Source organism: Thalassophryne amazonica, chromosome 17 (assembly GCF_902500255.1).
Source record: "Thalassophryne amazonica chromosome 17, fThaAma1.1, whole genome shotgun sequence".
Lineage (NCBI taxonomy): Eukaryota > Metazoa > Chordata > Actinopteri > Batrachoidiformes > Batrachoididae > Thalassophryne > Thalassophryne amazonica.
In genome coordinates this window covers 62,448,904-62,472,042 of record NC_047119.1, presented here as the reverse complement: position 1 = coordinate 62,472,042, position 23,139 = coordinate 62,448,904, and the positions used below count along the sequence as shown (strand labels likewise).

The following is a 23,139-nucleotide window of genomic DNA, read 5'->3' as shown; positions in this document are numbered from 1 at the left end:
TCCACACGACACTGCAAGTCAGAAAATAAGCTGGACAGCATCATAATTTTGGGGTGTAGAGTGCTACAAAAACATGATGCCTACCAAAGAGAACTCATGGAAGAGGACAAATGGTGCAGAAGTTACTTTTAATCTGTTAATTTATTGCTTGGTTTGTAGTGTAGCCAGTCATTATTAGCCAATATTAGTGACACCTGTTGATAAATAACACATTACAAGGTATTACACACAAAATACAACAGAAGCAACTAGGGCTGAAACGATTATTCGAGTAACTTGAATAATTTGATTTCCAAAATATTTGAGACAAATTCTGTGCCTTGAAGCTCTGTTTAACATTGTAGTACATATGCCAGGCCTGTGTGTGGCGCTGTAACATCCCCAGAAAAAAAACAGAAGACTAGAGCATGCGCATAAGCCATGTAAGAGCGAATCATTGTAGCACCAAAAGTTACAGCTTTGCAACGCAACACAAACAGTAAAATAAAATAAAGCCTTTTAAGAGAAAGATGGTAAACGCTGATCATCTGAAATAGACTGACTGCGCATTTAAAGTGAAGCAGTGTGTTTGTCTATTTTTAAAAAACACACGATTTGGTCCACTGGCTGGGCTTCACTTTGCATGCACTTTAAGTCAATCAGGTTTATTCAAAAACCGCCTTTATTGGGATTTGATCAGAGTTTTCATCGACAGGGTGCAGAGCGGATTTATCAGTGTGGCTTTTGTGGAAAAGCTTCACTCTGGAGACCAGTTTTTCACAGGCTTTGCTCATGTTGACGTGCAGCCTGACTGACTGAGGATTACACTGAACGCCTGTGCTTACGGTCCGGTGTCAGGGAAGTACTGAGCTCCTGACACCGGGAACGATGCAAAACTTAAAAAAATTACCCAGGAAAACAGAAAGGGACACACTTAATTTGACAATCTGCGTGATGGTGCAGCAACATTGTGTCATTGCTTAGGAAGAGTCCTGGACTGTTAATGTTGTTTAAAAACACAAAAGTACTTTTTATCTGATTAAGTACTTGAGTATTCTATTGATTAATCAATAGCTGCAGCCCTAGAAGCAACATGTCCAGAGACAACAGTAGGGTACGATTTATTAAACTGGACACAAAGAAAGTGCTTTAAAAAAAGCTTTCATTTCAGTAGGTCCTCTGAGCAACCATATTGGATTATGAAGTCGGCATATACAGTATTCAAACAAGTTACCAAGTTGGAATTCTGATGCCCACTGGTGGTGAAACAGTAAATGGACGATGGTCACAGTGTTTTGATAAACATGCTTAGGAATTGCTTCTTGTGTACTTGTGCATTAGGTACTGACTTTGATTTTGACATTAAAAGAGCAGGTGATGAGTTGGTTAGACTGTGGTTACCTTTGGACCAGATGAAGAACAAAAGCAACTTTTTGATTAAAATACCACAGATGTGTCTCCTACTTTCTGAACACGGTTAGTGCAGGGTGTGTACATGCACTAGGACATGCATTTCTTGTTTAATAAGCAATAAGCTTAAAAAAAATAGCTGATGGGTTTTCGTTAAAATTTCTCAGTAGATGGTCCTTTGATATGGAAGACTTTATAAACTTTTCAACTGGCTTGGGAATTCTAAGGCATAAGAATTTCCTGCAGATCTGAGTTTATGCTGAGACTGATGTAGTGCAATAATTCCAATGAATGATGCTGTTAGTGGCTAAGATGTGCAATTCCATTGGCTGACATGTTTAGCTTTTGCCCAGTCACAATAATTAACAGTTGTCTGTTGCGATGTTGTCTCAAATGGCTGCACCTGTATAAGCCAGTTGTCGTCGTCGTCGTCTTTTGACTACGCTCATTAAATTTCCTAACAGATCATCCATCTCACCCTGTTCTCTGTATCTTCCTCTGTCTCACCAACCACCTGCATGTTCTCCCTCAGCACATCCATAAACCTCCTCTTTGGCCCACCTCTTCTCCTTCTCCCTGATGGCTCCATCCTCAGCATCCTTCTCCCTGTATACCCTGGGTTCCTCCTCAGCACATGTCAAAACAACCTCAGTCTCATCTCTCTGTCCTGTCTGTGCTAACCTGCTATGTTCATTCTTAATCCTGTCCATCCTAGTCACTCAAAGAAAATCACAGCATATTCAGTGTTGCCACCTCCAGCTTTGCCACTTGTCTTTTGTTAGCACCTTCACCTCTAAGTCATACGACACAGCTGGCCCCACTACCATCTTGTAAACTTTCCCTTTCGTTCTTGATACTTGTCACAGATCACTCCGGTCACCTCTCTACCACACTCTCCATTACTTTGGCACGTTGACTCCAAGTATTTAAACTCATCTGCCTTCACCACCTCTACTCTCTGTGCCCACATTATTCCACCTTGCTCTGCCTCATTGACACACAGTCCGGGGTACTGTCATCCTGCTCTGTCCAGATCACAATGTCATCTGCAAATATGGTCTGTGGAGATCCTGTTTCATGTCTGCAGTCAACCTGTCCATCGGCGTTGGCAACGAGATCTGATTCTTAATGTATTCCTGCCTCCACCTTGAATGCATCAGTCATTCCTACTGCTTATCTGTCACTCTGTCCTTTTACGTATCCTGCACCACCCACACATACGTGTCTGCCACTCAAGACTTCCTCATGCAATACCACAACTCTTCTCTTGGCACCCTGTAATAAACCAGTGTTTCAGCAATTAATTCAAGAATTAAGCAATATACTTGCACATGAATAGAGACAGAGAGATGGATTGCTCTCTTTCTAGAGATATGTATGTGAAATGGTTGAATGTTTCGTTGAAATCCTGGTGTTGCAAATTTCTGGAGGGACTGAAAGCTTTCTCTATATCCTAAAACACAAAGCATCTCCTTCTGGCCTTTTCTGTACTTGTCCATTAGCACCGTCAGCAAAAATATTGCATCTGTAGTGTTCGTTTTCAGCATGAAACCATTATTTCTGCTCACAGAGCTTCACCGGTTTTCTCAGCCTGGCTTTCACTACTCTTTCCCATAACGTTATGCTGTGACTGATCAACTTTGTGCCTCCATAGTTACTGCAGCTCTGCACATCACCATTAGGTTTTTTTTTTTTTTTTTAAGGCGCCAGACCACTTCTCCTCAGGCATCCTCTGACTTTCCCAGATTTTATTAAACAATCTGGTTTAAAAACTCCACTGCCATCTCTCCGAAACATTTTCATGCCTTCACTGGATTGTCACCTGGAAAAACTACCTTCCCACTCTTCATAGCTGTCCTTACTTCATTGTTGCTAATCCTTTGCACTTCCTGATTTACTCTCTGCATCATCTAGCCTTCTCTACTCCCTCTTCTTTTATCAGTTCTTCAAAATACTCCCTCGACCATCTCAATGTACTCTCCTTACTTGTCAGTGCATTTCCATGTGCACTATTTATCACCTAGTCTAGTGGAAATCCTTTGCTTAGTCTCTGCCACATTTTTCACCTTACGCAACATCTCCTTGTACTGCAGACTACTTTCATCATCTCCCCAACTATCCCAATTCTTTGTCGTCAACCTGTTTCACCTTGTACTTTCCTAAACATTGCAAAGTCTGATTGTCTTCCTTTCTCTGGTCAGCTGTCACACTCCGTACATTCCTAGCTGTCTCCTTCACCACATTAGCAGTTGTTGTCCACTTATCCAAAATCACTTAAAGTAGACCTGCATTGACATAAATGTGGTCAGATCTCAAAAATAAATAGCTGATATGTATTTATAAGACCCTTATGAATGCAGTAAAGTAAATCTGTAAGCCCAGATTTGTAATTCAGAGGAGAAATCTTCGTTTAAAAATGACAAATTTGCAGCTAAAATTTAGCCCTCCGCGAAAACAGTTTGTACATCCAGGTCATTTCCATGACGTCAGGGAGAAGACGGAGCACTCGCGCCTTCAGTCCGATCCCGCATTGAAATTGATTTTATCTGTTAGTAATGTTACTGTTATACACATCCTGGTTTCAGCATCCAAAAGTAAGCAGCAATGAATGTGAGATACAGCTCTGCATGCTCAGATCTGCCGCAACATCGACAGCGGGCGACGTTCTTCCCCGACGCCTCGCTCTCTGCCTCCGATGCGCTTACTGAGTCTGCAGGCTTGGTAAGCACCGCAGCGGGCCACTCACACCGCCCCCATGTCTGCTGTACAGCCAGCACAACCTCCCTGTCTACTGAATGGAGGTGGAAGCCAACTTGGCAAAAGTCTAGAGACTATGCTCGCTGTTTTAATGCGAAGCGGCCGGTGACACCTGCTGCTCGCAAGGACAGACTTCTTGCGGCAAAATCCGCAGCGCCGCACGTCTTGGTAATCGGAGCCGCAGAGCTCCATGGCCGCTGAGAGAGGTTTATATCTTTTTAATGACTTGAATTCTTTGCGGGTCCCACCTCCGTACCCCACGACCATAACGCCGGAGGCGAAAGACAGATTTTCAATGCGACACCACTCAGTCAAATGGGCGTATGAAAAAGTCCCCCAAAATAATTTTCAAGCACAAATAAAAGAAATGTGTACTCACCAAACGTGCCGCAAGACAATATGAAGTTTTAAAAAAGTAGATCCTTCTGTATAAGACAAGAAAAAGGTGCAGATGCAAACTGACGTAAATCCACAAATTACAGTTGGCGCGCGCAATGCATGCTGGGATAGGGTCTTCTCTGTGATGTCTCGGTAGCGTCCCGGATGTGATGACAGTTTTGCAGAGGACTAAATTTTAGCTGTAAATTTGTCATTTTTAAATGAAGATTTCTCTGTTGAATGACAGATCTGGGCTTGCAGATTTACTTTACTACATTCAGAAGGATCTTATGTGTAAATATGTCATTTTTTGGTCCAAAGATCTGACTGCATTTATTTCAATGCAGGTCTACTTTAATCTCAATCCAGTCCCTGTCTCACCTTCTCCTTGAATTTCAGACAACAGTCTTCCTGCTTTAGCTTCCACCATCTGATCCTTGGTTCATCTATTACTGTCTTAGTCTTCTTCATCTCCAAAGTCATCATACAAACAACCAGTCAGTGCTGTCTAGCTACACTCTCTCCTGCCACCATCCAAAAGTCTCCAGTTTCTTTTAGGTAGCATTTCCAACATAGAATGTAGTCCACCTGTGTGCAACTTCTTCCACTCTGTACTGTTACCATGAGCTTCTCCTTTTTCTTAAAATAAGTATTCACAATAACAATTTCCATGTTTTTGCAAAATCTGCCTCCAGCTACCCTTCCACATTCATCTCCTTAATACCATACACCATTACATCATCACCCCTGTTTCTTTCACTGACATGTTCCAGTCACGACTCTTTCGTCCTTGAGTACCTTCTCTACCACCTCACCTAATTCACGCTTGAAGTCTTTTCTCACCTTCATCTCACAGCTTACCTGTGGGCCATATGCACTGATGACATTAATCATAACCTCTTCAATTTCCAGCTTTATGGTCATCACCCTGTCAGATAGTCACTTTACCTCCAACGCACCCATAATATATTCTTCCGGTAGATTGACTCCAAAACCAGTCCTCTTCTAATCCACAACATGACACAATAGTTTTATTCCAGTGACGGATTAAAAAATATCTCTCTGTAGTGAGAGCAACAGTTTAGACCTGTGTGGATTTTGAGAGAGAAATTTCTGTATAATGTTACTGTGACTTAACACAGAGTTCTCACATGGTCTTTGGCCTCTGCCTGGTGTTCGACCATGAAATCAGGCAAACCACCTGTGTGATTCTTACCAGCATGAGCTCACTATCAGTTTATAGCATCTTCCATCACTTTGTGTCCTTATATGTGCAGCATTATTTGAGGTCAGTTTGGGGGGAAAAAGATTGGAAACACATTTTTTGCCATCTTCTCAGCAAGAGGGGAAATTCAATCACCACATTCTAAATGGTCTCATTTCTTCTAAGTGAATGGAAGCAGTGGGTAGCTCTGGCAGGGTGGTCTGAAATAGATACTCAAACATTCCTCACTCACTATGAAGCAGAGTGGAGCTGTGCTTTGTTTTCATGGTGAGAGGATTAATTCATACTAGCGCGTTGCCCGTGGGGATCCACAGATTCTAGAAGGGGTAGTGTTTGTAAAATAGGTAGCTGACATTTTTCAAGGGTGGAAACAAGTTATGCAAAGTTTCTATAATGATTTTAACTGAAAGTGCAGGAAATTAAAATGAGAACATTTTGTGAATAATTATATTTATTATTTGGCAGATGTAGTCATGTTTAAATATCTCAACTGGCAGGGTTGAGATATTTCCTTTGTTCAGAGCTTGTCTGGTTACAAGGGACTGATTAATGGTGACATCAACATCCATGGTTCACTGCTCTTACATAATATTCCTAATTTCTCCAAAAAATATTAGTCCTATCAGTTACGTTTTCACAAAGTTCGTCCTTGACCCAAAATACATCAACGCACCAAAAGACAAATGTCAGCTCTCCAGTGTCTCTGTGATCGGAGTTAAACGCACATGTACACAGAGGCCACTTGGCTTTTAATATATAGATTGGTTTAAAGTGCTATTTTTGTTGTTCCTACACACTTTCACTTTATTATGTTAGAGGCAGAGATCAGAATTTTAAAATGATTTGAGATGATGTGTGATACTTTCTATTCCAGCATTTATTCCATTTCGAACAATCCTTCATATGCCCCCACCCCCCTAAACCCCCCCCCCCAAAAAAAACAAACAAACAAAAAAGAAAACAAAAAATCCTCAAAGCTTCAAGAAAGAGACTCTTTGGAGAAAAGAACAACCTTTGCAGTGAGTCAAACGTCTGCAAAACCTTGTGGCTGGCAGTGTGAAACTTGAAATTTAAACTTTGTCATTTACACAGTGCAGCATGGTGGAGAGGTTCGCACGCTTGCTTTCCAAACAGAAGGTTCAAACCACCTGTGCTCCATTCTTTACACACATCTGGAGTTGTTAGAAAAGGAATCCAGTGTAAAAACCTGTGCCAGATTAACATGCAGATCACATACCATATACCATTATTAGGAGTAAAAACAAATGATACCAATGTAAAGAATCAAAACAATTTTATTTATATAGCGCCAAATCACAACAAACAGCTGCCCCAAGGCGCTTTATATTGTAAGGCAAAAGCCATAAAATAATTACAGAAAAACCCCAACGGTCAAAACAACCCCCTGTGAGCAAGCACTTGGCGACAGTGGGAAGGAAAAACTCCCTTTTAACAGGAAGAAACCTTCAGCAGAACCAGGCTCAGGGAGGGGCAGTCTTCTGCTGGGACTGATTGGGGCTGAGGGGAGAGAATCAGGAAAAAAAAATGCTGTGGAAGAGAGCAGAGCTCAATCACTAATGATTAAATGCAGAGTGGTGCATACAGAGCAAAAAGAGAAAGAAACACTCAGTGCATCATGGGAACCCCCCAGCAGTCTAAGTCTATAGCAGCATAACTAAGGGATGGTTCAGGGTCACCTGATCCAGCCCTAACTATAAGCTTTAGCAAAAAGGAATGTTTTAAGCCTAATCTTAAAAGTAGAGAGGGTGTCTGTCTCCCTAATCCGAATTGGGAGCTGGTTCCACAGGAGAGGAGCCTGAAAGCTGAAGGCTCTGCCTCCCATTCTACTCTTAAAAACCCTAGGAACTACAAGTAAGCCTGTAGTCTGAGAGTGAAGCGCTCTATTGGGGTGATATGGTACAATGAGGTCCCTAAGATGGGACCTGATTATTCAAAACCTTATAAGAAGAAGAATTTTAAATTCTATTCTAGAATTAACAGGAAGCCAATGAAGAGAGGCCAGTATGGGTGAAATATGCTCTCTCCTTCTAGTCCCCGTCAGTACTCTCGCTGCAGCATTTTGAATTAACTGAAGGCTTTTCATTGAACTTTTAGGACAACCTGATAATAATGAATTACAATAGTCCAGCCTAGAGGAAATAAATGCATGAATTAGTTTTTCAGCATCACTCTAAGACAAGACCTTTCTAATTTTAGAGACATTGCGCAAATGCAAAAAACCAGTCCTACATATTTGCTTAATATGCGCATTGAAGGACATATCCTGATCAAAAATGACTCCAAGATTTCTCACAGTATTACTAGAGGTCAGGGTAATGCCATCCAGAGTAAGGATCTGGTTAGATACCATGTTGCTAAGATTTGTGGGGCCAAGTACAATAACTTCAGTTTTATCTGAATTTAAAAGCAGGAAATTAGAGGTCATCCATGTCTTTATGTCTGTAAGACATTCCTGCAGTTTAACTAATTGGTGTGTGTCCTCTGGCTTCATGGATAGGTAAAGCTGGGTATCATCTGCATAACAGTGAAAATTTAAGCAATGCTTTCTAATAATACTGCCTAAGGGAAGCATGTATAAAGTGAATAAAATTGGTCCTAGCCCAGAACCTTGTGGAACTCCATAATTAACCTTAGTCTGTGAAGAAGACTCCCCATTTACATGAACAAATACCTACCTATGGCATGCTCTAATCTCTGTAATAAAATTTTATGGTCAACAGTATCAAAAGCAGCACTGAGGTCTAACAGGACAAGCACAGAGATGAGTCCACTGTCTGAGGCCATAAGAAGATCATTTGAAACCTTCACTAATGCTGTTTCTGTACTATGATGAATTCTAAAACCTGACTGAAACTCTTCAAATAGACCATTCCTCTGCAGATGATCAGTTAGCTGTTTCACAACTACCCTTTCAGGAATTTTTGAGAGAAAAGGAAGGTTGGAGATTGGCCTATAATTTGCTAAGATAGCTGGGTCAAGTGATGGCTTTTTAAGTAATGGTTTAATTACTGCCACCTTAAAAGCCTGTGGTATATAGCCAACTAATAAAGATAGATTGATCATATTTAAGATCAAAGCATTAATTAATGGTAGGGCTTCCTTGAGCAGCCTGGTAGGAATGGGGTCTAATAGACATGTTGATGGTTTGGAGGAAGTAACTAATGAAAATAACTCAGACAGAACAATCGGAGAGAAAGAGTCTAACCAAATACCAGCATTACTGAAAGCAGCCGGACATAAAGCTATGTCTTTGGGATGGTTATGAGTAATTTTTTCTCTAATAGTTAAAATTTTATTAGCAAAGAAAGTCATGAAGTCATTACTAGTTAAAGGAATACTCGGCTCAATAGAGCTCTGACTCTTTGTCAGCCTGGCTACAGTGCTGAAAAGAAACCTGGGGTTGTTCTTATTTTCTTAAATTAGTGATGAGTAGTAAGATGTCCTAGCTTTACGGAGGGCTTTTTTATAGAGCAACAGACTCTTTTTCCAGGCTAAGTGAAGATCTTCTAAATTAGTGACGCCATTTCCTCTCCAACTTACGGGTTATCTGCTTTAAGCTGCGAGTTTGTGAGTTATACCACGGAGTCAGGCACTTCTGATTTAAGGCTCTCTTTTTCAGAGGAGCTACAGCATCCAAAGTTGTCTTCAATGAGGATGTAAAACTATTGACGAGATACTGTATCTCACTTACAGAGTTTAGGTAGCTACTCTGCACTGTTTTGGTATATGGCATTAGAGAACATAAAGAAGGAATCATATCCTTAAACCTAGTTACAGTGCTTTCTGAAAGACTTCTAGTGTAATGAAACTTATTCCCCGCTGCTGGGTAGTCCATCAGAGTAAAAGTAAATGTTATTAAGAAATGAACTTATGGGTTATCTGCTTTAAGCTGCGAGTTTGTGAGTTATACCACGGAGTCAGGCACTTCTGATTTAAGGCTCTCTTTTTCAGAGGAGCTACAGCATCCAAAGTTGTGCTCAGTGAGGAGAAGAAAATAATTTTTAATAAAATGTCTCACTTGTGGCAACTTTCCTGAGTCAGTTTAACTGGGACCGTAACACAAAAGAAAGATGTTCTGTTCTCAAGTGCACTAAAATTTTACTTTTTATTGAAGCTATTTTTTTAAGAAGTTAATTTTTTTTTTTTAAATAAGTGCAATCCAGAATGCAGACCTGTTTGCAAACAGTTTAATCAGTGTTCATAATAATAACCATAATAATTCATTTAATTTATTACATTTATTTATTTATTACATTAAAAGACAAATCTCAGTGCAACACAAATTTTTAAAGAATTCCTAAAGCATTCATTAAAAGATGCAATAAAAGAAAATAGCAGTCCTGAACAGAAAAGTCTAAAGCTGCCCCTTGAAATGCTCCAGGCATCAGCTGGCCTGCTCCCTAAACATCTGTATTTAAATATCTGCAATTTAAAAATCTGTTTTGGTCATTCACTATTATTGCCACCGGTATCCAAGACAAGCGAGCAGCTCGCCCAGCAACATGGGGGTATTGTTTTGCGAGCTGCTCATACAGCTCTGGGTAAGTTAGCCGTTGGCTTGCTCCTTTAGCAAAGTATCATGTCATCACAGCAGCTGCACCTCATTGAATGCTCAGATTTATAGACTTAAGATTGCTTGTAAATTTTGGGACTTGCTGACTTCAGTTTTTGGGTTTGTTTTCTAAGAGCTGCATGTTTAGTGCTTCTTCTAAAGAGCCAAGTCGGCTCTGCTGTAGTTGACTTACATTGCGTTCACATGTCGACGGCATTAAAAACCGTCATAATGGTCATTGTAGCAGAAGTCCTGTCATCTACAGCAGCAGACTGTAGGTGAGAAGGTGAAGTGCAGTCACATTCTTTTTAATGCTAATGACAGTGATATTAATCTACTTAATTGAAACATATAATAGAGTTTTAATATTTTGCACAGCATCCTAATTACAACAGGAAGTCCTGACTCTGACAGCTCCTTAGAAAGTAAACTTTTTCTAAGGTTATAGATTAATGGATAATTTTCAAGTTGCGCCGCCATGTTGAAACAGAGACTTACGGTTAGTGAGCCTCTTGCTCGCGTGTTTGGTGTCATTAGAAACAACAGCTTGTTATGATGCCTCACGGAGCGGCTGACTGATCGAAGCTGGACGTCGGTTAAACAATGTCTCCGGAAGACAGCTTGAGCTCAGATTTCTTTTTTTCTTTTTGGCTTCTTTGGCCTTCGTTAGTGCCGTGTGTCCGGGACTTTACATCCGCTGCTAGGAAAGCTCAACAACCAAAATACCAACATTATGGGCACACTGAACATGTTTTCACTATTATTTGATTTCTTTGTGCGAATGACGTCATTATTCAAGCATTCAGAAGGCTATTTCTACCGCCACACAACTCCAAACAGCAATGAGAAAGTTTCTTGACAGTTTTTGTTGTTGAACAAAACTGCGTCTCACTAATTGGACAGAGGTGGCAAAATGAATCCGTTAGCCTCTTTATTGAAAACAATGGAACATCTGGTTTTCTGTCTGCCACTTACAGTCAATATGTGAATGCAGCATGACAGGAACAGTCTCTTATTTCTTTAGGGACATCTGACAATGTGTGAAATGATGATTGCAAAGTCTTTACAGCCCCATGTGGAATAAATGAAGTGATGTACTCATGAGGGTTAATATTAACAGGCATTCAACTTACTGTTTTAAGTGTTGGAACTGATTCCTGACTTAGATGTGTTAATGAAAATCACGTGGTATACTGAAGCTCATTAAGCAGATAGCCTGCCTCCTGTAAAATGACCCGGACAAATAAGTACTTTATGATAACGGAGGGAATGTTGTCTCCAAATAATGGCTTTAAGCCACTCTTGATGAGCATGTATCTTGTGGAAGGTCATGAAGAAACTTTTTAGTTTTTATCTAATCGTTAATTGCTAATGTCGTATTTAAAAGTCCTGCTTTGCTTGTCCCGTGAGACACCATTATGATGGAAGCTCTGTGTGGTAAATATAGCTAAAATGTTTGAGAAAACATAGGAGTCGACTCCAGTCTGAAAGATCTCCTCCACAGCAGTCTGACACAACAGAGTGGTGATACGAATATCATCAGAGGACCTGCCTTGACTCCTAGACGGTAAACACAAAGGTAAAAAGTAGCTATCAAGCTACTGCTACCAGGTGAAACGAGGGCAACCCCTTGGCCTTCAGCAGCCATCGGGTCCTCAACACTGAGTCACTGGTGTGCATGGTTGAGTCCAGGAAGTCATTGGAGCTTCTGGACACTTCCATGTTTTGGCAGCTCTACAGTGCTGTGCCTGTGATGGAATATGGTCATCCTGCTAGAGAAATGATGTTCCAGATGCTCATCTGCGTGAGCCTCCTCAGGTGTTTACCTAGGCGCTGTTGTGCATTGGATGATTACTCACAGAATGGTAACAATGTCCAACTAAAATGGAGCGGCAGAAAGTTGCCTCTGGGTCCACACTAGCCTTTTCAACAGCTTTCCCTCGTAATGACCAGATATTGCTCTTTGACCATGTAATTTATCTCAGTTCTTTATCTAGTTGCTGCTCCGCTCCTTACCAAGAACCAAACCCTTATATTCCTCATTTTGAATTTATTGAAAGTCAAGTTGAAAACCAGGTCTGGGTCTTCACAGACAGACACCATCTTGTGAAAGACTACAAAGTTGGCTCGCACAACACTTTTATACAATGTGGGCATTACAGTGGGTGTGGTTTAGTCTATATGTTACTGGCTCACACAGATAGGGGGAGCCTTCCCTATATCTGAAACTTGCACATGCGCGATGAAAGTGAAACTTAACTCTTGTATTTAAACTTTAAACCAAATCTGAGACTCCCAATCAAATAACCAAGGCATGTACTTGATCACTAACACAAAATAAGGAATCAGCACAGATATTATCTAACAACCTTTAACGTTAACAAAGTGGGAGCTCACTCGATTTTAGTAAAAAGTTTAATCTAAGAATTTGTGCATGAAATTCTTTGTCAGATGGTTTTGAGAAATTTATGAAAAGCTTTTTTTTTAAACAAAGAAATCCATTCCACAGTGTTAAAGTAATTAAGATAAAAGAAAATATTCCTCTATCAGTTTTGTGAATCTGTTCCACACATAATAGATTCATTCTTAGTCCAAGCATCACCTCTCCATCCAAAACTAGTTTCATAATTTTTGAGCAATTCAGTAAAAGTAAGACAAACTTCTTCTTTGTCTTTCAGCTGTTCCCGTTAGGGGTCGCCACTGCAGATCAATCGTTTCCATCTCACCCTGTCTTCTGTATCTTCCTCTGTCACATCAACCACCTGCATGTCCTCTCTCAGCACATCCATGAACCTCCTCTTTTGTCTCCCTCTTCTCCTCCTGCCTGGTGGCTCCATCCTCAGCATCCTTCTCCCTATATACCCAGGGTCATCAAGTCTTCAAAATATTCCCTCCACCTTCTCAGCACACACTCCTCACTTGTCAGCACATTACCATGTGCATCTTTTACCACCCTAACCTGCTGCACATCCTTTCCAGCTCTGTCCCTTTGTCTGGCCAATCGGTACAAGTCCTTTTCTCCTTCCTTACTATTCAACTTCTTGTACAGCTCACAATGTGCCTTTTCCGTTGCTTTTGCCACTTCTCTTCTCGCCTTACGCCGCATCTCCTTGTACTCCTGTCTACTTTCTTCATCTCTCCGACTATCCCAAAACTTTTTCGCCAACCTCTTTCTCCTTATGCTTTCCTGGACCTCTTCATTCCACCACCAAGTCTCCTTGTCTTCCTTCCACTGTCCAGATGTCATACCCAGTACTGCCCTAGCTGTCTCCCTCACCACATCTGCAGTACTTTTCCAGTTGTCCAAAATTGCTTCCCCTCCAACTAGTGCTTCTTTCACCTGCTCGCTAAATTTCACACAACAGTCTTCCTCCTTCAGCTTCCACCATCTGATCCTTTGTTGAGCGCTCACTCTCTTCTTCACCTCTAAAGTCATCCTACAAACAACCATCCTATGCTGTCTAGTGACACTCTCTCCTGCTACCACCTTACAGCCTGTGATTTCTTTTAGCTTGCATCTCCTATAAAGAATGTAGTCCACCTGTGTGCACCTTCCTCCACTCTTATATGTTACCCTGTGCTCCTCCCTTTTCTTAAAGTAGGTATTCACCACAGCCATTTCCATCCTTTTTGCAAAATCAACTACCATCTGTCCTTCCCCATTCCTATCCTTGATACCATATCTACCCATTACTTCCTCATCACCTCTGTTCCCTTCACCAACATGCCCATTGAAGTCTGTTCCTATCACCACTCTTTCATGCTTGGGCACACTCTCCACCACCTCATCTAACACACTCCAGAAATCTTCTTTCTCCTTCATCTCACAACCTACCTGTGGGGCATATGCACTGATGATATTCATCATCACCCCTTCAATTTCCAACTTCACACTCATCACCCTGTCAGACACTCGCTTAACCTCCAACACACTTTTAACATACTCTTCCTTTAAAATGACCCCAACACCATTTCTCTTCCTGTCCTCACCATGGTACAACAACTTGTACCCACCGCTGATGCTCCTGCTCTTACGTCCCTTCCACTTGGTCTCTTGCACACACAATATGTCTACCTTTCTCCTCTCCATCATATCAGCCAGCTCTCTCCCTTTACCCGTCATACTACCAACATTCAAAGTCCCCACTCTCATTTCCACCCTTCTAGTTTTCTTCTTCTCCCGCTGTTTGTGGCAACGTTTTCCTCCTCTTCCTCGTCGTCTTCGCCCAGCAGTAGCCCAATTTCCACCAGCACCCTGTTGAGCAATAGCACCGGTGGCGGACGTTGTTAACCCGGGCCGCGAACGATCCGGTATGGGAATTCGATTCTGAGTCTGCATAGTTGGATTGGCTTGTTCTACGCCGGATGCCCTTCCTGACGCAACCCTCCTCATTTATCCGGGCTTGGGACCGGCACTCAGAATGTACTGGCTGCACACCCCATGTGGCTGATTTAAAAGTAAGACAAACTAATAAACTGAAAATATATACTCTCGGCTGAATGTGAATCTGTCAAATATCCATTCACAGCCTGGTTTTAGTGCTGAAACACAATGTCCCCATCAGAAAGTAATGGTGTTTACACCTCGTCACTCTTTGTCGTTGGATGTCAGTTTGGTGTTACTACACAGTACACACCCATTAGCTACCATCATTGTCATGAACATCTGAACTATTGACATACAGCAACAAAATGCTTTTGGAAAACAAAATTCAAAGATATGAATTCTGTTGCCATTGGCGACATGTTTGAAATGTTGAGGGAGACACAGAACATTGTCCTCTGTGCAGAGGTACAGGCAGGGCACTGTGATCTACCAGAAATTGTGGCATAGTTACCAAGGGGGAGGTGATGGTCTTGTGGTTAAAGCGTTGGGCTTGAGAGGATAGTTCAAATCCCAGCCTGACCAGAAAATCACTAAGGCTTGTATAGGTCTTAGTAGTATTGTATAATTGTATTAGAACATGGGGATGAACTCTTCCTTTTCCGTTGAGCAAAATGATTTTCTTCTCCAACATGGCTTTGTTTTTCAGGCAGCTCGGATGCGATAATGATGTTGCAGCTCTCAGCCAATCAGTGTTCAGGTTAAAGGTCACTGCTCCCTCACAGTCTGTAAACGTTCTTGGAGTTAGAAAAAGGGGCTATGAGACCTAAGGTCTGTCCAAAGTCTTCATGACTTCATAAGCTCTTCCCAGATGCCTCTCCACATACATGGATGTCACTTCAGACGGCGCTGTGTCCCCATGAACAAGACGCCAAGTCAGGAGGCCTTTAACATAAGTTGTCTCCTGCCGTAATTCATTTTAAGCCTCCTGTATTAGTAATGGACCATTATTTATGAATGTCAGTTTCATAAAAGTCTACTGTGACCTGCATGGTGGATTTTTTGAGTTTTACTGGCAGTGTTTTTATAGTGTTATTTGTTACTTTGCTACTCGTGAAAGAAGTTGTTTTGTTCTTCCCACACTCCAGAAACCAGGTTAGGCGTCACGGGATTGGGAGTTTACAGGACATTTTGCACATTTCAGAAGGTGGTTGGTCGTTGATTCTTCTCACAGACCTTTGTGTAGTTTCTGCCCAGACCTGTTTAAATGAGCAAACCTGGAGTTTTCTACACTCTTGTTAGACTCAGGTCTCCTCGTGGACTAAGTTACTGTTACACTATGCAGTGTTTGGTGCAGAGTTTCTGAGCAGCACCTCTGTATGATGTGTGTGTGTTTGGGGGGGGGTGGTAGTATTGGCAGGAACAGATCATTACAAATCAAAAACGTTTGGCCAAAATTGTGCTAGTTTTCTAAACTTTGTGCCAGTTTGGTTGATCAGCAGAGGTGCTGAGTTGTAGGTTTGGCCGTTTTATGGTGTGAAACTGAGGTAAACGTCTTCATCTTTATCTTGGATGGCCGTTGTCACTATTCCAGGGATCTCCTGTGCTCCTCCTACCACGCCACATATGGTGATATATGGTGATATCCACATATGGAATGAATGCATGATGTGGCGACCTGAGAAAGATCGCTTGTTTATCATCACCATGGCAATGATAAAAAACAACAACCTTAAAATTTCTGCCAGTGCGACTGGCAAAAAGGAAGGTTTAAATTTATTTTTTGATGAACATGATGCCCTTTGTGTTGCACTATGACACATTTTCAAAGGTGGGCTCACTGCATGTCAGCCTTCTACATAAAAAAAAAAAGGTTTAAATACAGATGCTACAGACTGACCGACTGCGGGGAAAAAAATTCATGGTAAACATCAAGTGTATTTAATGTTAAATGCTTTTCTTTGTGCTTGCTCATGAAGTTAGTTTTGTTGTGTGTGCATGCAAGTGTGCAAATATTTGGTTTAAATCCTAACAAATCTCATGGATGTCCTCAAAGGACTGAGCGAAAAGCTGTGAATAAAGTATAGAAATGATTAGATCTAATCAGTAACCAAAACTAGGGGCAAATTAAAGCACTGAAGACTGGACTGAAGACCAGTGGCCCAAAGTCACAGAGAGATCCCACAGTATTGTCCACTAACATATTTTCGAGAGCACACATAGCATGAACACAAATGAAATATTAGCATTAGCAATAAATAATACACCTACAATTGTGAATGTAACGCCTCACATATATGCCCCACATTTAGAACAAGTTGTCAAAGGTTTAGGGGCTATGTGTGTGCCATAGCCATTGTTCTTGTTGTAACATGTGCTTGTGATAACGTATAAGCCCTTTGAGAAGACTAAAGCCCCGTTTACACATAGACGGTAAGAGCTCCCGGAACCGTCCCGGAAGAGTTTTTGGCCGTCTTAAGGATCAAACGCCATTGTCAACGCCGGCACTAGGGGGTGTGGCTTAGTTCCGGCTTTACCGGGAATCGTCGAAAAAATTATTCAACATGTCGAATAATTCCGGGAGCGCTCCCGGAGAATTCGCGTGACGACGGAGACAACACGAACGACGTTTGATACTTTTTAATCGCCGTTTTATCCTGCCGCTTCCTGTAGTGCCGCAGTTTACACTGCCATAATTGGCGGCCGGCGTTGTATCTCTAACCAACGGCATGTAAAACGGCGATAGAGCTCACATCGGCGTCCTCAAAGGTGTTTTAACCGGCGACAGAGGCAGACAAAACGGCAGCGCTAGCGGACAGTACGACGTTCTAAACGCCATCTCCCGGTTAACGGCGTTCCAAACGGCCGATAGGCGGCGGTCAATATAAAAACGCTAGCGCGCTGCATGCAGGCCTCTCACTCGCGGCCAGCGCCAGATATTTTTGCAGAGAAGCTCCAGTATGCCTCCTAAAAGAAAATTGGCAGCGGCAAGGACTTACCAAGAGGTCTGGTTCAGAAGCAGAGGAGAGCCCTGTAGTGGAGACGAGCAACACGTTGAGGAGGGGAAAAGGAAAGGAGAATAAAAGGCTGAGAGATGAGCTCCCTCCCCCTGCAGTGACAGCTGCTTCAGCCTATTATACTCTGGGGGCGGTGCCTATATGCAAAAGTTCCTGGAGTAACGCAGGATTTGCCTGGATAAATCCAGCGGTACACAGGGCATTATCGGTGGCAGCAGAACACCGCCGTTCTCATGCGTGTCTTAACCTGCGATTGTAAAGGATAGAACTGGGTATTAACCCCCGTTGCCTGACGTGTGCCGGATGCTATGGCGTCAAAACGCTGCTTTGTTCGGCGGATTTAGTGGCGTTTTATCCGCGTATTTGCGGCTAGTACGGCGCTCAAAACACCGGTGAAATGCTCCTCTCCTTTCCACCGCGAAAACAGCCGGAACTACCGCGAACTTCGGTCTACGTACTACCCGCCGACAAAACCGTCTATGTGTAACCTGGGCTTAAACTGTGCTGTATTCAAGCAGGTTATAGTGCTTATGACCTGTTTTGGTAATGTCCTGGGCCCACCTGTTTTTCCTCTACGCCAACCTATGTATGATATTTGGCTACACCTTTGTTTTGATTTTGTACTCTTGTATATTTTTTTTCTTTTGTATCAGTGTGGCTAATCAACAAATTGAAATTGCCACCAATTATCCACAGTAGCTAACAGTTTTTGAACCCAGAGAACCCCATAGTCCTGCTATTCCCAGGTTCCTAAAAAGAACTTTTTGTATAACATGTATCTCTCAGTGGACAGTAACAGTAATAACACTTGTAAAAAGTATGAACCAACAAAATGTGAGGGGTCCAAATTCTTGATGCTGCCCATGTCTGTGCCTGAACACTATCTGATGGTACATTTTGTGCTGTAATCTTGTAATTTTCAGTTGCCTTTATAAAGTTGTTGCTTGGGCATGATGGATGAGAGTTAGTGACACAGAAAAGGTTGCAGACATGTGCCAAAACTGAATGGCTCAACCTTTTCACTTAGATGAGTGAAAATCAGGGGCACACAACATCCTTGTAGGAAAAAAAAACCAAACAAAAAAAAACATTAGGGCTTCTTTAATGGGAACATGACTCGGCATTTTTTAAATTAAATCCCTTAATGTGACTGTTCTCGACAGGATGCTCCTCACTGCACATCATGTACATTATCAGTCGTGAGGAGGTATAAACACGCACGCACGCTTCTTGGCGATTGGCAGTGACAGCTAGGGAACTGTTTGGTTTGTAGATTGTTGCCCAAAGGGAACCAGAATGAATCACCAGCTCTCAATGAAGAATTTGAGTCATTGTGAGACATTTTTTTGACCGGGGTCCTGTGGTCACACAGCTCCTCCTGCTCTTTGCGCTCAAAGCCATGAAAAGCAAATGTCATGCCAAAACATAGCAGTTGCCATCTGCAGTGCACTTTCTGTCACTGAATTCTGCAGTCTGTGTCCTCATCTGCACAAGTGCACAGCTTCATACAGATGATTGTCTGTTATGTGATACCTGAACTAAGATAACCTTGATGAGCAGTATGGGCTGCCATGGAGACCTCTCCCCAGCTGTAGGCGTGGTGTCGGGCACGCTCCAGGAGGATGGCATTGTTCCCCAGCTGCTTGTAGCAGCTTCTGTTGGCTGGCAAATCAGAGAAAGATATTTACCTTTGAATCACGGGGCAGCGAGTTTGGAGTCCAGCTCAAAACATCCTCCACACTATTAACGTCAGGCTTTCTACCTCCACAAATAGGATATGTGGTCAAACACTGTCTGCTTCTGTGTAAAAGATATTTTAAAAAGTATATGAGGGATACTCAGCAAAATTGTATTGAGAGACTTTTGAGTCAGCTGAGTTTTTATTATTTTGCCATTTTGAGCCATCTCCTGATCTTTGACTTTATTTGATTCTTCTCATTTTTCCAGTATTTGAAACACCTGTCTTGGGACATCACAAAACTCTCCATATATACAGTCATGATCAGAATACAGTAGTGTTCAGAATAATAGTAGTGCTATGTGACTAAAAGATTAATCCAGGTTTTGAGTATATTTCTTATTGTTACATGGGAAACAAGGTACCAGTAGATTCTCACAAATCCAACAAGACCAAGCATTCATGATATGCACACTCCTGAGGCTATGAAATTGGGCTATTAGTAAAAACAAAAGTCGAAAAGGAGGTGTTCACAATAATAGTAGTGTGGCATTCAGTCAGTGAGTTCGTCAGTTTTGTGGAACAAACAGGTGTGAATCAGGTGTCCCCTATTTAAGGATGAAGCCAGCACCTGTTGAACATGCTTTTCTCTTTGAAAGCCTGAGGAAAATGGGACGTTCAAGACATTGTTCAGAAGAACAGCGTAGTTTGATTAAAAAGTTGACTGGAGAGGGGAAAACTTATACGCAGGTGCAAAAAATTATAGGCTGTTCATCTAGTTATCTCCATTGCTTTAAAATGGACAAAAAAAAAAAAAACAGACGTGTGGAAGAAAACGGAAAACAACCATCAAAATGGACAGAACAAACAGAATGGCAAAGGCTCACCCATTGATCAGCTCCAGGATGATCAAAGACAGTCTGGAGTTACCTGTAAGTGCTGTGACAAAAGACGCCTGTGTGAAGCTAATTTATTTGCAAGAATCCCCCGCAAAGTCCCTCTGTTAAATAAGACATGTGCAGAAGAGGTTACAATCTGCCAAAGAACACATCAACTGGCCTAAAGAGAAATGGAGGAATATTTTGTGAACTGATGAGAGTAAAATTGTTCTTTTTGGGTTCAAGGACCTCAGACAGTTTGTGAGACGACCCCCAAAATCTGAATTCAAGCCACAGTTCACAGTGAAGCATGGTGGTGCAAGCATCATGATATGGGCATGTTTCTCCTACTATGCGGTTGGGCCTATATATCGCATACCAGGTATCATGGATCAGTTTGGGTATGTCAAAATACTTGAAGAGGTCATGTTGCCTTACGCTGAAGAGGACATGCCCTTGAAATGGGTGTTTCAACAAGACAGTGACCCCAAGCACACTACTAAACAAGCAAAATCTTTGTTCCAAACCAACAAAATTAATGCCTCGCAGATGTGAAGAAATCATGAAAAACTGTGGTTATACAACTAAATACTAGTTTAGTGATTCACAGGATTGCTAAAAAAGCAGTTTGAACATAATAGTTTTGGGTTTGTAGCGTCAACAGCAGATGCTATTATTATTGTGAACACCCCCTTTTCTACTTTTTTTTTTTTTACTAATGGCCTAATTTCATAGCGTTAAGAGTGTGCATATCATGAATGCTTGGTCTTGTTGGATTTGTGAAAATCTTCTGAATCTACTGGTACCTTGTTTCCCATGTAACAATAAGAAATATTGCAGCTTATTCGTAGCTTTGGAGACCAGGCTGGGCGAATTGGAGACTCGGCTCCGCACCGTGGAAAATTCTACAGCTAGCCAGGCCCCTGTAGTCGGTGCGGACCAAGGTAGCTTAGCCGCCGTTAGTTCCCCCCTGGCAGATCCCGGGCAGTCGGGAAAGCAGGCTGACTGGGTGACTGTGAGGAGGAAGCGTAGCCCTAAACAGAAGCCCCGTGTACACCGTCAACCCGTTCACATCTCTAACCGTTTTTCCCCACTCGACGATACACTCGCCGAGGATCAAACTCTGGTTATTGGCGACTCTGTTTTGAGAAATGTGAAGTTAGCAACACCAGCAACCATTGTCAATTGTCTTCCGGGGGCCAGAGCAGGCGACATCGAAGGACATTTGAAATTGCTGGCTAAGGCTAAGCGTGAATTTGGTAAGATTGTAATTCACGTCGGCAGTAATGACACTCTGTTACGCCAATCGGAGGTCACTAAAATTAATATTAAATCGGTGTGTAACTTTGCAAAAACAATGTCGGACTCTGTTGTTTTCTCTGGGCCCCTCCCCAATCAGACCGGGAGTGACATGTTTAGCCGCATGTTCTCCTTGAATTGCTGGCTGTCTGAGTGGTGTCCAAAAAATGAGGTGGGCTTCATAGATAATTGGCGAAGCTTCTGGGGAAAACCTGGTCTTGTTAGGAGAGACGGCATCCATCCCACTTTGGATGGAGCAGCTCTCATTTCTAGAAATCTGGCCAATTTTCTTGGATCCTCCAAACTGTGACTGTCCAGCGTTGGGACCAGGAGGCAGAGCTGTGGTCTTATACACCTCTCTGCAGCTTCTCTCCCCCTGCCATCCCCTCATTACCCCATCCCCATAGAGACGGTGCCTGCTCCCAGACCACCAATAACCAGCAAAAATCTATTTAAGCATAAAAATTCAAAAAGAAAAAATAATATAGCACCTTCAATTGCACCACAGACTAAAACAGTTAAATGTGGTCTATTAAACATTAGGTCTCTCTCGTCTAAGTCCCTGTTGGTAAATGATATAATAATTGATCAACGTATTGATTTATTCTGCCTAACAGAAACCTGGTTACAGCAGGATGAATATGTTAGTTTAAATGAGTCAACACCCCCGAGTCACACTAACTGTCAGAATGCTCGTAGCACGGGCCGGGGCGGAGGATTAGCAGCAATCTTCCATTCCAGCTTATTAATTAATCAAAAACCTAGACAGAGCTTTAATTCATTTGAAAGCTTGTCTCTTAGTCTTGTCCATCCAAATTGGAAGTCCCAAAAACCAGTTTTATTTGTTATTATCTATCGTCCACCTGGTCGTTACTGTGAGTTTCTCTGTGAATTTTCAGACCTTTTGTCTGACTTAGTGCTTAGCTCAGATAAGATAATTATAGTGGGCGATTTTAACATCCACACAGATGCTGAGAATGACAGCCTCAACACTGCATTTAATCTATTATTAGACTCTATTGGCTTTGCTCAAAAAGTAAATGAGTCCACCCACCACTTTAATCATATCTTAGATCTTGTTCTGACTTATGGTATGGAAATAGAAGACTTAACAGTATTCCCTGAAAACTCCCTTCTGTCTGATCATTTTTTAATAACATTTACATTTACCCTGATGGACTACCCTGCAGTGGCGAATAAGTTTCATTACACTAGAAGTCTTTCAGAAAGCGCTGTAACTAGGTTTAAGGATATGATTCCTTCTTTATGTTCTCTAATGCCATATACCAACACAGTGCAGAGTAGCTACCTAAACTCTGTAAGTGAGATAGAGTATCTCGTCAATAGTTTTACATCCTCATTGAAGACAACTTTGGATGCTGTAGCTCCTCTGAAAAAGAGAGCTTTAAATCAGAAGTGTCTGACTCCGTGGTATAACTCACAAACTCGTAGCTTAAAGCAGATAACCCGTAAGTTGGAGAGGAAATGGCGTCTCACTAATTTAGAAGATCTTCACTTAGCCTGGAAAAAGAGTTTGTTGCTCTATAAAAAAGCCCTCCATAAAGCTAGGACATCTTTCTACTCATCACTAATTGAAGAAAATAAGAACAACCCCAGGTTT

At 41.9% G+C, this 23,139-nt stretch overlaps 1 protein-coding gene across 2 annotated transcripts in view; it reads left to right on the top strand.

Annotated features, from left to right (window-relative positions):
• The window catches only part of slc12a2 (solute carrier family 12 member 2), a 220,522-nt gene that overhangs the window by 91,627 nt on the left and 105,756 nt on the right, over positions 1–23,139 (top strand). The window lies entirely within an intron of this gene.